Source organism: Scyliorhinus canicula, chromosome 20, assembly GCF_902713615.1.
Source record: "Scyliorhinus canicula chromosome 20, sScyCan1.1, whole genome shotgun sequence".
Classification (NCBI taxonomy): domain Eukaryota; kingdom Metazoa; phylum Chordata; class Chondrichthyes; order Carcharhiniformes; family Scyliorhinidae; genus Scyliorhinus; species Scyliorhinus canicula.
In genome coordinates, this window is record NC_052165.1 from 44,242,029 (window position 1) to 44,258,012 (window position 15,984).

The 15,984-nt window shown below is 48.3% G+C and overlaps 1 protein-coding gene across 2 annotated transcripts in view; it reads left to right on the top strand.

Moving 5' to 3' along the window:
- Positions 1–15,984, top strand: part of LOC119954883 (PARP1 binding protein) — a 64,400-nt gene that overhangs the window by 621 nt on the left and 47,795 nt on the right. The window lies entirely within an intron of this gene.

A 15,984-nucleotide genomic window follows, 5' to 3' on the forward strand; every position in this document is an offset into this window, starting at 1 on the left:
GTTTTTGAAACTCTGGTCCCTCAACCGTTGGGCAATCCAGAGGCGTCTATCAGATGTATTTACTTTCTGCACCTGTTGACATCCAGTCTGTTATTCAAGACCAAGAATTCCTGGAAATCTATTGATAATTGCAAGTATTCCCAGACCAGAACTGTAAATGCATTTGTAAGCGATCAATGGAAGTGTCAGTACAGTATTTGAACATTACAGCTTTCTAATGAAATGCTGCTGACATAGAATCTCTACAGTACAGAAAGAGTATATCGGCTCATCAAGTCTGCACTGACCCTTTGAAAGACCACCATACCTAGGCCCAATCCCCTGACCTATTCCAGCAACCCCACCCTAAGGGTTAATTTAGCATAGCCTGCACACCTTTGGACTGTGGGAGGAAACCGGAACACCCAGAGGAAACCCACATAAACACAGGGAAAAAGTGCAAACTCCACACAGATGGTCACCAGAGGTCGGAATCGAACACGAGTCTTTCAGCAGTGCTTGCCACTGCTGCCCCGCATCATGGAAGGAGGCCATTTGTCCCATCATATTTATGCCAGCTCCCTGAAAGATTTATCATTTAGTTCCACTCTCTACTCTGTTCCCAAGTCCTGAAATTGTTACCTTTTCAGTTTTTGTTTTATCATCATCACTGGTAAGATAGTCACAAAATTGTTAGGGTGCAGAAGGAGACCAGTTGACCCATCGTGTCTGCACCGGCTCTGCAACTGAGTATCATGACTGAGTGCTATCTCCTGCCTTTTCCCTGTACTCCTGCACATTGTTTCTATAACATCTAATACCCTCTTTAAGGCCTTGAGACGTGCATTCCAGACCTGAAACTCCCACTGTGTGAAAAAAAAATTTTCTCACATCATATTTGCTTCCATTGCAAATCACTTCAAATCTGTGTGCCCTCATTCTTGATCCATTTACAAGCAGGAACGGTTTCTCCCTATCTTCTCTGTCCAACCCCTTTATGATTTTGAACACCTCTATCAGATCTTCTCTTCACAGGGTGGAAACTGTCATAATATACACACAAATATATGATGGTGCATAGACACACACTGACTGACACACTGAAAGACCAATCAACGCACAGACCTATAAAGCCAGAGGGCACTAGTTTTCCCGCTCATTCGGGATGCAGCCTCTGAGACAGCCAGAGCCCGTAATCAGTAGCACGAACATCTGCCATGTGCCAGCAGTATAATCTGGTCAGGTTAGCCATAGGTCTTCAGTCAACCTAACATAGTGTCGACCAACAGTGGAAGTATGTTTAACAGCTTATAGTTAAATAAAATAGAGTTGTACTTCTACAAGTTTTGGTAGCCTGTCTCTTCTACTGCTCTGGTAAACACAGTCATCACAGACCCAACGTACCCAACACATCAGAAACCAGAAGGATATTTCCACTTGTGGCAGAGACATGAACTAGGAGACACAGTTTAAGAATACAAGCCATGATGTGGAGATGGTGGTGTTGGACTGGGGTGAGCACAATAAGAAGTCTTACAACACCAGGTTAAAGTCCAACATGTTTGTTTCAAACACTAGCTTTCGGAGCACTGCTCCTTCCTGAGGTGCTTGAGGAAGGAGCAGTGCTCCAAAAGCTAGTGTTTGAAACAAACATGTTGGACTTTAACCGGTGTTGTAAGACTTCTTACTAAGAATACAAGGTCTACCGTTAAGACTGAGAATTTTTTCTCTCTTAAAGAGCCATTTGTTTGCAAAAGTCTCTTCCCCAGAAAGCAGTGGAAGCTGGATCATTGAATTTATTCAAGGCAGAGTTAGATAGATTTTTGATACACAAGGGAGTCAAGGGTTATGGGGCGGCAGACAGAAAGGTGGAGTTGAGACCACCATCAGATCAGCCATGATCTTATCGAATGGCAGAGCAGGCTCAAAGGGTTGAATAGCCTACTCCTGCTCTGAAGTGCAAAGATGTGCAAGTTAGGTGGATTGACCATGCTAATGTCCAAAGATGTGCAGATTAGGTGGATTGGCTGTGCTAAATTGCCCTTAATGTCCAAAGATGTGCAAATTAGATTGGGTTAATAATAATAGTTGCTTATTGTCACAAGTAGGCTTCAATTAAGTTACTGTGAAAAGCACCTACTCACTGTCATAATATACACCAGTATATCATGATGCAGACACACACTGATTGACACACAGCAAGACCAATCAACATGCACAACACCACAGCCAATCACCAGTTAGAGCACACTCACTATAAAGACAGAGCATCTGTTTTCCTGCTCATTCGGGATGCAGCTTCTGAGAAGGACAGAGCTCACAGCACAGATCTTCACCATGTGCTGAGTGCATAGACTGGTTAGGATAGGCATAGGTCTTTAGTTTAATCTAACGTAGTATGTTCAAAGTTTCTAGTTTAATAAAATAGTGCTGTACTATTTCAAATGTTGATAGCCTGTATGTGTTAGTGCTGAGGTAAACGCAGTCTCCACGGATCCAGAGTACCCAACACATCAGTCACCACATTCCAGCGCCTCCCGTACCGGCCTCCCCGAACAGGTGCTGGAATGTGGCGACTAGGGGCTTTTCACAGAAACTTAATTGAAGCCTACTTGTGACAATAAGCAATTATTATTATTATATCATTATTATGGGAATACGGTGGGGAGTAGGCATAGGTTCTCTTTCAGAGGGGAGGCCAAATGGTCTCCTTCACTAGAGGGATTCTATGGAAGTCCTATGTTCCTATCAAGAAGCACAAACGGTGTAATGTCCAATGGTTATGTTTGGAGGTGTCAACAGGTGATCATGTTCTAGGTGTGAAACATTTGGTTGTCAGAAATACACAGTGCTCCACTGGATATGAACATCTAGTAATTATAGTACTGGACTAGAAATATAAGCATTTAAAATTCCCAATATGGAAAATTAGTAATTTATAGGCTGACACCAGAAAAATGACCATGAAAATTGTTGGCTTGTTGTAAAAACCCAAATAATTCACTCATCCATCTCGGGAAAGAAACTTACTGGCCCAGACATGACCCCAGTCCCACACTATCCTTAGTGCCTTCATGGTGGCTGGATATGGACAGTTGAGTAATGTGCTTGTATTCTTTCCCTACTTTTTACTCATTTATATCCAAGCTTCTCTCCAAGCCACATACCATTCGTCTTGGGCATTTTCTGCCATTGTTTTATTGTCACTGGGCCAGTATCCTGGCATTCATTTCCTAATGCCACTATAATCACCATATGAATTCCAGTGGTTCGAGTTAACTAAGGATGGGTAACAAATGCTGACCTTTACACATTAACTAAAAATGTAGGTTCCAATCTTTATCACCATCTGCCATTTCTGCCTCACCCCCACTTTCAGGAGTTTCCCCAGCACCTGGAGAAACCTTGCACTTTCTCTTAATCTTCAAGTGTATTGGTGAGAATTATGGGTCTCTGCAGCCCCCTGCAATTGCAGTGAATGAACGAATGAATGTGACCTCTCACTGTCAAACTCTGCTAAACCATGTATAGTTCTTCTGGATTGGATTTGTTTATTATCACGTGTGCCGAGGTACAGCGAAAAGTATTTTTCCGTAAGCCCTCAACAGATTAAATTAATTGAAAAATAGCTTATTGTCACAAGTAGGCTTCAATGAAGTTTCTGTGAAAAGCCCCTAGTCACCACATTCCGGCGCCTGTTCGGGGAGGCTGGTACGGGAATTGAACTGTGCTGCTGGCCCACCTTGGTCTGCTTTAAAAGCCAGCGATTTAGCCCAGTTTGCTAAACCAGCCTCTGCCAGATCATTAAGTACCTGGGAAGAAAAGGTAATAAAAGGAAATACATAGTAGGGCAACACAAGGTATTCTGGGAAAGAACGTTGCACAAAGTGACAGTCCAGTCACAAGTTGGCAAGCCAGACATGAATGTTTGGCAGTTAACTTTCCATCGCCATAAACTGCTGCATTCTCCATGACAATGCCTCTACCAGTCAGAGCCCCCTTGCTAACCAATCAGCACTCTTTTCTCATACAGTATAAATTTGTTGTTGCCCTCACATTGATATTCTTGCAAATTGTCCCGATGAGTGCAAGACGAAAAGCTCTGATGAAAATTCCCCGCTTTTCAGCAAGAATTATGAACCGAACTCTCTGAGCAGATTCTGATCAGATGCTCGTTCTATACCTTGCCAGATTTTGCGCTTCCAAATCAATGGAGAGTTAAAATTGGATAAGCTGTAAAACAGGTGTCTGAACTAGCCCACCTGGGATCGGTGAGATCTGATTCAAACTGGGTCTTGTTAGTCCTGGATGACAACCTGATATTACGGGAAAACAAACAAGAGTACAGGACAATTTTGCATAAAATCTTGTGCTGATACAAAACAGACAATGGCACCAGCGGGCAACCCGATGCGTAATGTGTTCCGATTCAGGGTTAGAAATATGGCGTTGTGCAATACTGGACCGACTTTGAGCTGTGTGGAAGCAAAGTCCTGATTCTGGAAGGAAACTGGTTTCCTGGTGCCAGACCTGATTTAGTTCTTTCACGAGTTCAGTAAATGTTATTTGTGTACGTAAAAAAAGAATCTGGCATTGACTGAATGAAAGGGGAGCCTGGCTAAGTAGGAACAAAATGCCCCATAACTGGCTCTCTACTCATTGAACACACCAGGTAGCAATGACTATTGACAAGCAGAGGCTGTTTGCACTGTTTTGTAGTAAGCTAGTCTTCGTGACTGGGTGTGTGTCCTAGTTATGTACTTTCTAACTTGAATCTGATGCACAATATAATCAGTATTAATAAGTCAAATCTTATCTGTGCCAATAGCCAATTTTCCCTGAAATATGGCAGAGGGAAACCCAAAACATCAATATTTCAAACCAGGCCAGGCCTTAGCTGGCGTGCTGTCTAGTTCTGGACATCACATTTCACATCGAATTCACAGCACAGAAACAACCCTTTCAGTCAAACTGTTGTACGTCGGCACTTATGCTCCACATGAGCTTCCTCCTACTTCCTGTCATCTACCCCTATGAATCTATCTTTTTTTTCTCCCTCGTACTCATCTAGCTTCCCTTTAAATGTCTGCATTTTCTTCGAAGTTTCACATTTTCACAAAGATCTTTTCCAGTTCTCGCAAGCTTTGACAAAGAGTCATCCAGACTTGAAACATTAGCTCCCTCATCTCTCCACAGATTCTGTCAGACCTCCTGAGATTGTCCAGTATTTTCACTATTATCTAGGTGTGGTGGTATGATTTGCATAGCTGTCTGCCATTGGTGCAGAACACCGGCTTACCATTGGCCCTGGTCGGTCATGTGCCTCTCGACCAATTGGTTGAGACCAGTCATGTGACGGCTCTCCAATTGGTCGAGAGGCTGAGTTAACCACGCCTCCATACCGACGTATAAATAGTCAGAATGCCCGGCGGTCGTCCGTTTATTGTAGTCGACCGCAGGGCTAAGTTCTAGCTTATTAAAGCCTAACTTTTGTACAGCAATTCGTCTCACGTGCAATTGATGGCTCATCAATAGGTAAAGAAGTTTATCTTGAATTTCTTCTTGGATTTATTAGAGACAGTCTTATATTTATGAATCCTAGATTTGGATGTAAAGGCCTTGGAGGAGGTGCAGAAGATATTTCATTTATATGATGTAGTCATTGTTGGCATGACCAACATTTAATGTCAATCTCTAGCTACTCTTAACATGGCAGCTCGTGAAGCTATTTTGAAAGGCCAATTAAGAATCAACCACTTTTTGGGTCGGATAATATATATAAGCCAGATCAGGAAGGCATCACAGATTTCCTTACCTGAAGGACACAAAGTCAAAATGACTTTTTTTAATGATAATCCGATAGATTTATTTAATTAACTGGTATTAAATTATTCTGGCTGCTGTAGTGGAATTTGAATTCCGCTCTCTGGATCTTAAAGCAGGCCTCTGGATTTCTAGCTTAATGGCATTAACCACTGAGCTACTGCTGATTCAATAGCAATGTTCAACAAGGATTTGGGGGAAAATACTTTGAAAGAAAACATCTGCAGCCATATCAGATTAATTGGATCGCCCTTTCAAAAGAGCTGGTAAATGCATGAGAAGCCAAATGGCCTCTTTCAGTGCAATAATGTATGAGATATTTTATGTCTTATTAGAAGTAACTTCCTGCAATTGTCACACTTGCTTCCCGTAATTCTTCCATGATCACATTTTGTTGATTTTTGAAAAATAAAGCTCAACAGGGGAGATCTGCCAGTAACATTACACATCTTGTATTTTGCTCACACTCCCTTTAAGTATCATATTTAATTCCTGTCACACTTTTAGTGTGTCCTCAGGCTAATCTTGAGAATTGAGAGTGAGTTCAGCTAGCCTATATGTAACATCAAAATCAGTTTTTGCTAATAATGGGTAAGAGGGTGGCACAGTGATTAGCACTGCTGCCTCAAAGCGCCAGGGGCCCAGGTTCAATTCTGGCCTTGGGTGACCGACTGTGTGGAGTTTGCACATTCTCCCGTGTCTGCATGGGTTTCCTCCAGGTGCTCCCGTTTCCTCCCACAGTTCAAAGATATGCAGGTTAAGTCGATTGGCCATGCTAAATTGCCTCTTAGTATCAAGGGATGTGTAGGTTAGGTTAGGGATTATTGGGATAGGGTGGGGGAAGTGAGCTTGGGAAGAGTGCTCTTTCAGGTTCGGCACAGCTTCAGTGAGCCAAATGGCCCACTGCACTGTAGTGATTCTATGATTCTTTATTCTTTCATGGGATGTGGGTGTTGTTACATTATGTATTGTAATATATTTATTACTCAATATCTTGCCGAGTTGTATTGTGTTGAATTCTGATGAGAAATAGTTGAAGTCTTCCAGATGATGACAAATTATTGAGTAATATTATAATAATCTTGAGTTCTTTCACTTTAATACTTGACAACTAAAACAAATAAATAAGTTTAGATTAAACTAAATTATGATAATATACTACACTCTGATCTGATCACGTCTTTATTCTCGCTGTTCTCCACACACACTAACTAAAGAAAGAGCGGTGAAACTCCTTATATAGCTCCTGTTAGTGTTGCCATCTAGTGATCATCTGTCTGTACTTACTTTACATTAACTGAACATGTTATTTTTTTAACAGAAAATTTTATTGAGGTATTTTTTGGCATTGTAAACAGTAACAATATACATTAGTGTGCAGATACCAATTACAAAAACATAGTGCAAATAACAGTACCTCTCTTGCAAATGGACCCGCCAATTCTTCCCCCCTCCTGGACACTATTCTACACCCCCCCTCCCCTCCCCTCCGACGATTAGTTCCCCATGAAGAAATCGATGAATGGTTGCCACCTCTGGGCGAACCCCGATAGTGATCCTCTTCAGGCGAATTTGATTTTTTTCCAAGCCGAGAAAGCTTGCCATGTCCGACAGCCATACTTCGGTCTTTGGGGGCTTTGAGTCCCTCCAGGCCAACGGTATTCGTCGCTGGGCTATCAGGGAAGCAAAGGCCACAACGTCAGCCTCTATCCCCTCCTGGACTCCCAGGTCTTCCGACACACCAACAATCGCCACCTCTGGACTCATCGCTACCCTTGTTTTCAGTACCCGGGATATGACGTCCGCAAATCCCTGCCCGTATCCCCTGGGTTTTGGACACGCCCAGAACATGTGGACATGGTTCACTGGTCCTCCCCCACATCTAGCACACTTGTCCTCCGGCCCAAAGAATTTGCTCATCCGGGCCACCACATGTGGGCCCGGTGAACTACCTTGAACTGAATCAGGCCGAGCCTGGCACATGTTGCGGTTGCATTTACCCTCCTCAGAGCGTCTGCCCATATGCCTCCCCCCAACTCCCCACCAAGCTCTTCCCACTGAGTTTCAGTTCCTCGGTCCCTGTGTCCTCTGCTCCCATAAGCTCCTCATAAATATCCAAGACTCTCCCCTCTCCTACCTCACCCCTGGAAACTACCCTGTCCTGGATCCCCCTTGGTGGAAGGCGTGGAAAGGACGGGACCTGTCTACGTACGAAATCCCGCACCTACAAGTACCGAAAGTCATTCCCCCTCGCCAGCCCAAACTTCTTCTCCAGCGCCCTCATGTTCGCAAAGCTCCCTTCCAGGAACAGGTCGCCCATCCTTCCCACCCCCGCCCTCTGTCACGCTCGAAATCCGCCATCCATCTTCCCCGGGACAAATCGGTGGTTGTCACATAATGGGTACCAGACCGACGCTCCCACTTCCCACGCATGCTTCCTCCATTGGCCCCAAATCCACAGAGCTGCCACCACAATAGGGCTGGTGGAGTACCTAGCCAGTTGGAGTGGCAGGGTGGCCGTGACCAGGGCTGCCAAGCTGGTGCCCCTGCACGAAGCAGCCTCCACCCGCTCCCAAGCCAACCCCGTACCCACCATCCATTTCCTTATCATGGCTATGTTAGCCGCTCAGTAGTAGTTGCTGAGGTTCGGCAACGCCAGTCCCCTCTCGCTACGGTTCTATTCCAGCATCCCCCTCTACCCACGGGGACTTCCCCACCCAAACAAATCCCAGGATGGTTTTATTGATTCTTTTAAAGAAGGACCGTGGAAACAAAATAGTGAGATATTGAAAAATAAACAGGAATCTCGGTAGGATCGTCATCTTCACCGTCTGTACTCTCCCCACCTCCGAAACTCGCTCCTCCAGCCTAGACAAGTTCAACTTATGCATCTTGCCCCAGTCACGTGCCATTTGTATCCCTAAATACCTAAAACTTTTCCCAACCAGCCTGAACGGTAGCTCCCTCAGCCTATTCTCCTGACCCCTCGCCTGCACCACAAACATCTCGCTTTTTGCCATGTTTAACTTGTAGCCTGAAAACCGGCCAAATTCCCCTAGGACTTCCATAATCCCGTCCATCCCTGCCGCTGGATCCGACACATACAAAGGCAAGTCATCCACGTAGAGCGAGACCTTGTGTTCTATCTCCCCCCCCCCCCCCCCCCCCCCCCCCGACCATTCCCTTTCATCCCCTTGCTGCTCTCAGAGCAATTGCCAGCGGTTCTATGGCCAACGCAAACAGCAGTGGAGAGAGGGGGCATCCCTGTCTTGTCCCGCGGTGTAGTCTAAAATACTCAGATGTCGTCCTGTTCGTCCTTACACTAGCCTCCGGGGCCTGATATAGCAGTCTAACTCAGTCCACAAAGCCTTCTCCAAACCCAAACCGTCCCAGCACCTCCCATAAATAGTCCCACTCCACCCAGTCAAAATCCTTTTCGGCATCCATTGCCATTACTACCTCCACCTCTCTGCCCTCCGGGGGCATCATAATCACATTGAGTAGCCTTCTTAGATTGGCTACCAGCTGCCTGCCCTTAACAAACACCGTTTGGTCCTCCACAATCACGTCCGGTACGCAGTCTTCGATTCTGGACGCCAGGATCTTGGCCAGCAGTTTAACGTCCACATTAATCAGGGAGATTGGCCTATAGGACCCACAAGCTTCCGGATCTTTATCCCGTTTTAATATCAGCGAGATGGTGGCTTGCAACATCATCGGGGGTCCCTCGCCTCGTTAAACACCCTAACCAGCACCGGCCCCACTATCCCCGATAACTTTTTGTAGAACTCCACTGGATACCCATCCGGCCCCGGGGCTTTACCTGACTGCATCGCCTTCAGGCCCCCCATTACTACTTCAGCTCTAATCGGGGCCCCTAGCCCCTCTACCATCCCCCTGCCCACCTTTGGGAATGTCAGCCCATCTAAGAAGCGCCTCATCCCCTCCGGCCCCGTGGGGGGAGGGGTTCTGAGGTATACAGCTGACTGTAAAAGTCCCTGAATACCCTGTTCAATCCTGCCAGGTCTCCAACCCAGTTCCCTGCCCCATCCACTACCGTCCCGATCTCCCTGGCCGCCTCCCTTTTCCTGAGTTGCTGTGCAAGTATTCTGCTGGCTTTCTCCCCATACTCATACACTGTGCCCCCTGGCCTTTCTGAGCTGCTCTACGGCCTTCCCAGTGGATAGCGCTCCCAGCTCCGCCTGCAGTCTCCGTCGTTCCCTTAGTAGCTCTGCCCTCGGGGACTCTGCATATTCCCTATCCGTCCATATCATCTCCTGCACCATTCTGTCCATCTCTGCCCTATCCGTTCTGTCCCTATGGGCTCGGATTGAGATCAGTTCCCCTCTCACCACCGCCTTCAGCGCCTCCCAGAGCACCGCTGCTGAGACTTCCCCTGTATCGTTGACCTGCAGGTAGTCCTGCATGCATTTCCCCACTCTCTCACACACCCTCTCATCTGCCAACAATCCCACCTCTAACCTCCATTGTGGGCCCTGGTAATTTTCTTTGCAGACCTGCAGGTCGACCCAATGTGGAGCATGGTCCGAAATAGTGATTGCCGAGTATTCTGTATCCCTCACCCCCTCCAAAAAATCCCTACTCATAATAAAGAAGTCAATACGAGAATAAACCTTGTGAATATAATGAATATAATATAATATAACTCCTTCCCCGCCGGCCAGCTGATTCTCCAGGGGTCCCCCCCCCCCCCCCCCCCCCCCCCCCCCCCATTTGTTCCATGAACCCTCTCAGTTCCCTTGCCATTGCCGGGACCCTGCCCGTTCTGGAGCACGACCGGTCCAGGTCGGGATCGAGGACTGTGTTGAAGTCCCCACCCATAATCAACTTGTGCGAATCCAAGTCGGGGATTTTCCCCAGAAGCCTTTTGATGAAATCTATATCATCCCAGTTTGGAGTGTAAACATGTACTAGGACCACCTTCACCCCCCTCAAGCTTACCCCGGACCATGAGAAATCTACCACCCGCATCTGCAATTGTGCTGTCCGCCTCAAATTTAACTTGTTTGTTAATCATGATCGCGACCCCTCTGGTCTTAGCGTCAAGCCCCGAATGGAAGACCTGGCTAACCCAGCCCTTCCGTAATCTAATCTGGTCCGCCACTTTCAAATGTGTCTCCTGCAGCAACATTACATTTGCCTTCAGAGCCCGTAAGTGCGCGAACACACGTGCCCTCTTGACCGGCCCGTTTAATCCTCTAACATTCCAGGTGATCAGCCTAGTTGGAGGGCACCCTGCCCCCCCTACACTGACCAGCCATCCCCCTTCTTGGGCCCAACCCCTGCCCATGTGCCGCACCTCCCCTAACCCCTGGCATATACTGGCTGTATACATACACCCCACCTCGCTCCCGTTGACTAGCTCAAAGCAGCTAGCCTGGTGGCTCTCCGTTCCGGCGCCACCATGTCTCCCACCTATTGTGTCTCCCCCCCCCCCCCCCATCAACACCACCTCCTCAGAACTGCCCTGTTCGAGAAATCGCTCTGGGACCAAAACAGAGAGAAAACAAACAAAGAACAAAGCTCGCCCCCACAATAGTGCAATTCAAACTGTGTAATGAGGTGGGCGCTACCACCCACCCCCCTGCCAAGGCGGGAAGAAATCATCCCCCACCAGCTTCTGCAGCATGTCTGCCACATATGCCGTGGCATCCACTCCCTCGGCCTCCTCCGGGCACCCAATGATTCTCAGATTCTGCCGGCGAGACCTGTTTTCCAGGTCCTCCAGCCTGTCCATCAGCCTTGATTGTTGCCCCTTCAACTTTCTAATTTCCACATCGTTACCGTTTGGAAATCCGCCTGCTCTTCCACTGTCTTCTCCAGTGGCTGGACCATTCTTATCCTGCACGTCCAGCCTCTGGTCCAGTCACTCCAACACTTTCTGGAGCGATTCCAAATTTCCCGCTTCAGTGCTGCGAAGCTCTCTTTACGACGTTCAGCATGTTGTCCAGTGCTGTCTGGACCGTCCGTTCCGTGGTCCGTTTGTCGGCCATCTTACCTCCCACTTGAGCTTCCACACCATCTTTGTTCAGCCCCTTCTTCGCCTGTTTTCACTCCCTTCTGCTCCTTAAGTCCATACACCTCTGTATGGATTCAGTTCTAGAGTGCTATTGTTTTTCACTCCAGCGCTCAAAAGTTCAAAAAAGTCAGGGGAAAAGGTCTTAAAGTCTGACCGGAGTGAGAGCCACCAAATGCGCGACTTAATCCCTCATAGCCACCACCGGAAGTGAATGAACATGTATTTTTTTTTCTTTATAAATAATTTTTATTGAAGTTTTTACAAAATACGAAATATAAACATCATAACTCCATTAACGTACACCCGCGGTAACACCCCGTAAACAGTGCCCTCCAGCTGCAAGAGCAACTTCAAACAAAAGGAAAAAAACAGAAAAAAACAAAACTGAAACCAAAAGACAGAGAAAAGAAAAAAAGAAAACAAGGGAGAGAGATAGCACCCTCCACAAACCCATGTGTACAGTTCCCCCCCCCCCCCCCCCCCCAGGGTTGCTGCTGCTGTCGGCCTATTTCCCTACCGTTCCGCCAGGGTGAATGAACATGTATTAACACATACAGAGATCACTACAGGCGTCATCAGCATTCCAAATTGCCCCAGGAACTGGGGAACTTACTGGGCCATTTCAGAGGGCAGTTAGGAATCAATCGCATTGCTATGGATCTGGAGTCACATGAAGGCCAGACCACATGAGGATGGCAGATGTCCTTCCCTACAGAACATTAGTGAACTAGATCAGTTGCTATGACAATAGATGATGGTTCCATGCTCATTATTATTGATACTATCTTTCAATTGTTGTAAAAATCCATCTGGTTAACTGAACTTAAATTCCATCAGCTGCAGTGGTGGGATTTGAACACGTGTCCCAGAGCATTAGCCTAGACCTCTGGATTAGTGTCATTACCACTATCTGGTAATCTCCCTTGCTGATCAATGAGTCTGAGTAGGTGACTATCTGTATCTTTCTAATAACAGTTACAGACTGTTGTACTTTTATTCAATTAAGGATGTTGTATAATTGAAAGTTGTTTACTGTGATTAATGATGGAGGTCTTGGACTTCCGGTGGCGGCGATGACGTAGGAAGCCGCACATTTGGGGGCTCTCGTTTTAAATGGACTTTTCGGCTCTTATTAGAGCCCAAAGCAGAAATCTTTCGACGTCTCCCAGTGGGAGACGGTGTGCTGATCGACTTTCCCTGCAGTCCATGACTCGAACTTGGAGTGGAAAGGGGGAAAAAACGGCAGCAGCTCCCCAGAAAAAATGGGGGAAGGAATCCAAGATGGCGGCCGGCGGAGCTCTAGAGGAGTGGAAGCAGTGGGCCCTGGAGCAACAAGCTGCTCTCCTGCGCTGTTTTGCAGACTTCAAGGCTGAGGTATTGAGCTCTCTGCAAGAAACAAACAGAAGGCTCTTGGAGATTCAGACGACCCAGGGTGCTGCCATCAAGGAGTTGCAGACGCAGGCCACTGAACGAGAGGAGGAGGCCAGGATCCTCGTGAGTAAGGTGGAGGGACATGAGGCACTTCACAAGAAGTGGCAGGAATGCTTCGAGGAACTTGATCACCGCATGAGGCAGAAAAATCTGCGGATCTTGGGCCTTGCGGAGGGGCTGGAGGGGTCGGACCTGACAACCTACGTGGCTACGATGCTGAACTCGCTAGTGGGGGCCGGGTCTTTCCATCTGCCCTTGGAGCTGGAGGGAGCACACAGAGTACTGGCCAGGAGGCCTAAGGAGAATGAACCCCCACGTGCGGTGCTGGTGAGGTTCCACCGGTTCAGTGATCGGGAGTGTGTGCTGCGCTGGGCCAAGAAGGTGAAGAGCAGCAATTGGGAGACTGGGGTAGTACGGATCTACCAGGATTGGAGTGCGGAGGTGGCTAAGCGACGGTCTGGATTTAATCGGACGAAAGAGGTGCTTTACAGGAAAAAGATAAAGTTCGGAATGTTGCAGCCCGCGCGCCTGTGGGTAACTTATTCGGACAGGCATTATTATTTCGATTCCCCGGAGGAGGCGTGGGCCTTCGTGCGGACGGAGAAACTGGACTTGAACTAGGGGTTGGGGATTGCGGGGTCGGTTGTAATACTTTATTGCTGGTTTCTGCTGTTGCTGTGTTCTCTTTTTTTTGTACTTTTGCAATTTTGATATGGTTATTTATGGGGGTGTTGTTCTGTTATGTTTTTTTTGCTGTGGGGCATTGTTTGAGTTTTGTATCTTGCGGGGAGGGTTCGGGGGGGGGTTTGTTGTATTCTATGTCGGGTTGGGGGTATGGAGCGGGGCTGATATTTGGGAGCTGCGTCAGAAGGGTGTGGTGGGGCAGTGCAAAAACGCGGGCTTTCCTCTGGTTTCCCGCGCTGTGGGACTGGGGGGGCGGAGACGATGACGGGGAAGGCGGGGCCTTAACTGGTTCTTCCCCGTGCTGGAGCGGTGCCTGGAGGAGGGATAGATTAGGGGATGATTCCACTTTGGGAGAGGTCGGGTTATTGGCGGGAGTTTCCGGGGTCAGCAGAAGTTAGCTGACCCACGGAAGTACAATGGAGGACGGTTCGCGGCTAGGAGGGTTCCTAGCCTGGGGGGGAAGGGAGGGGGGGGGGGGGGGGGGGGAATACCGGGTTGCTGCTGGTAGGGTCAGGAAGGAACTGGTGGGGGCTGGGGGGACAGAGGTGAGGTGTTGTCGCTGTGGGGACTGGGTCGGGCGGGGGTGCTGGCCTGGGGCGGGCAGTCGGCGGGCTATGGCTAGTCGACGGGGGAGGGGGGTGGCGGGACGCCCTCTGATTCGGTTGGCCACCTGGAATGCGAGAGGATTGAATGGTCCGGTGAATTGGTCGAGGGTACTTGCTCATCTGAAGGGGCTAACGGCAGATGTGGCAATGCTTCAGGAGACCCATCTGAAGGTGGCGGACCAGGTCCGTCTGAGGAAGGGATGGATGGGGCAGGTTTTCCACTCTGGGTTGGATGTGAAGAACCGGGGAGTGGCGATTCTGGTGGGGAAAAATGTGTCGTTTGAGGCATCGGAGATGGTGGCGGATAAGGGGGGGGTAGGTATGTTATGGTTAGGGGCAGGCTACAAGGAGAGAAGGTGGTACTTGCTAGTGTGTATGCCCCAAATTGGAACGATGCGGGCTTTATGAGGCGTATGTTGGGACGGGTCACGGATCTGAAGGCGGGAGGTCTGATCATGGGCGGGGGGGGACTTCAATACGGTGTTGGATCCTTCACTGGATCGGTCCAGCTCTAGGACGGGTAGGAAGCTGGCGGCGGCCAAGGTACTGAGAGGGTTTATGGACCAGATGGGTGGGGTGGATCCATGGAGGTTTGTTCGGCCGAGGGCACGCGAGTACTCTTTCTTCTCCCACGTACATAGGGTCTACTCTCAGATAGACTTCTTCGTGGTGAGTAGGGGACTGATTCCGAAAGTGGAGGAGGCCGAGTATTCGGCCATTGCAATCTCCGACCACGCTCCGCATTGGATAGAGTTGGAGATGGTGGAGGTGCGGGACCAGCGCCCGTTGTGGCGGTTGAATGTGGGGTTGTTGGAGGAGGTGTGTAGGAGGGTCCGGGCAAGTATTGAGTGGTACCTCGAGGTGAATGATACGGGGGAGGTTCAGGTGGGGGTGGTCTGGGAAGCCCTGAAGGCAGTGATTCGTGGGGAGCTGATATCCATCCGGGCACACGGAGAGGAGCGAGAGAAGTGAGAGGGATAGACTGGTGGGAAAGATGCTGGAGGTAGACAGGAGGTACGCAGAGGCACCAGAGGAGGGACTGTTGGGGGAGAGGCGCAGCCTGCAGGCTAAATTTGATTTGCTGACCACTAGAAAGCGGAGGCACAGTGGAGGAAGGCACAGGGGGCAGTGTACGAACATGGTGAAAAGGCGAGTAGGATGCTGGCTCATCAGCTCCGTAAGCGGGATGCGGCTAAGGAAATTGCTGGAGTGAGAGGCAAGAGTGGGAATGGGGTGCGGAAGGGGGTAGAGGTGAATGAGCTCTTCAAGGACTTTTACGGGTGGGTAGGGGGTGGGGGGGGATTCTTGTTAAGTAGGGGGGTTTGACTTTGTTTTGATATAATTCAAATGTAGGGGGGGTTAAAATGTTTGTACTCTGAAAAATTTCTTCAATAAAAAGTATTTTTTTTAAAAAAAAGGACT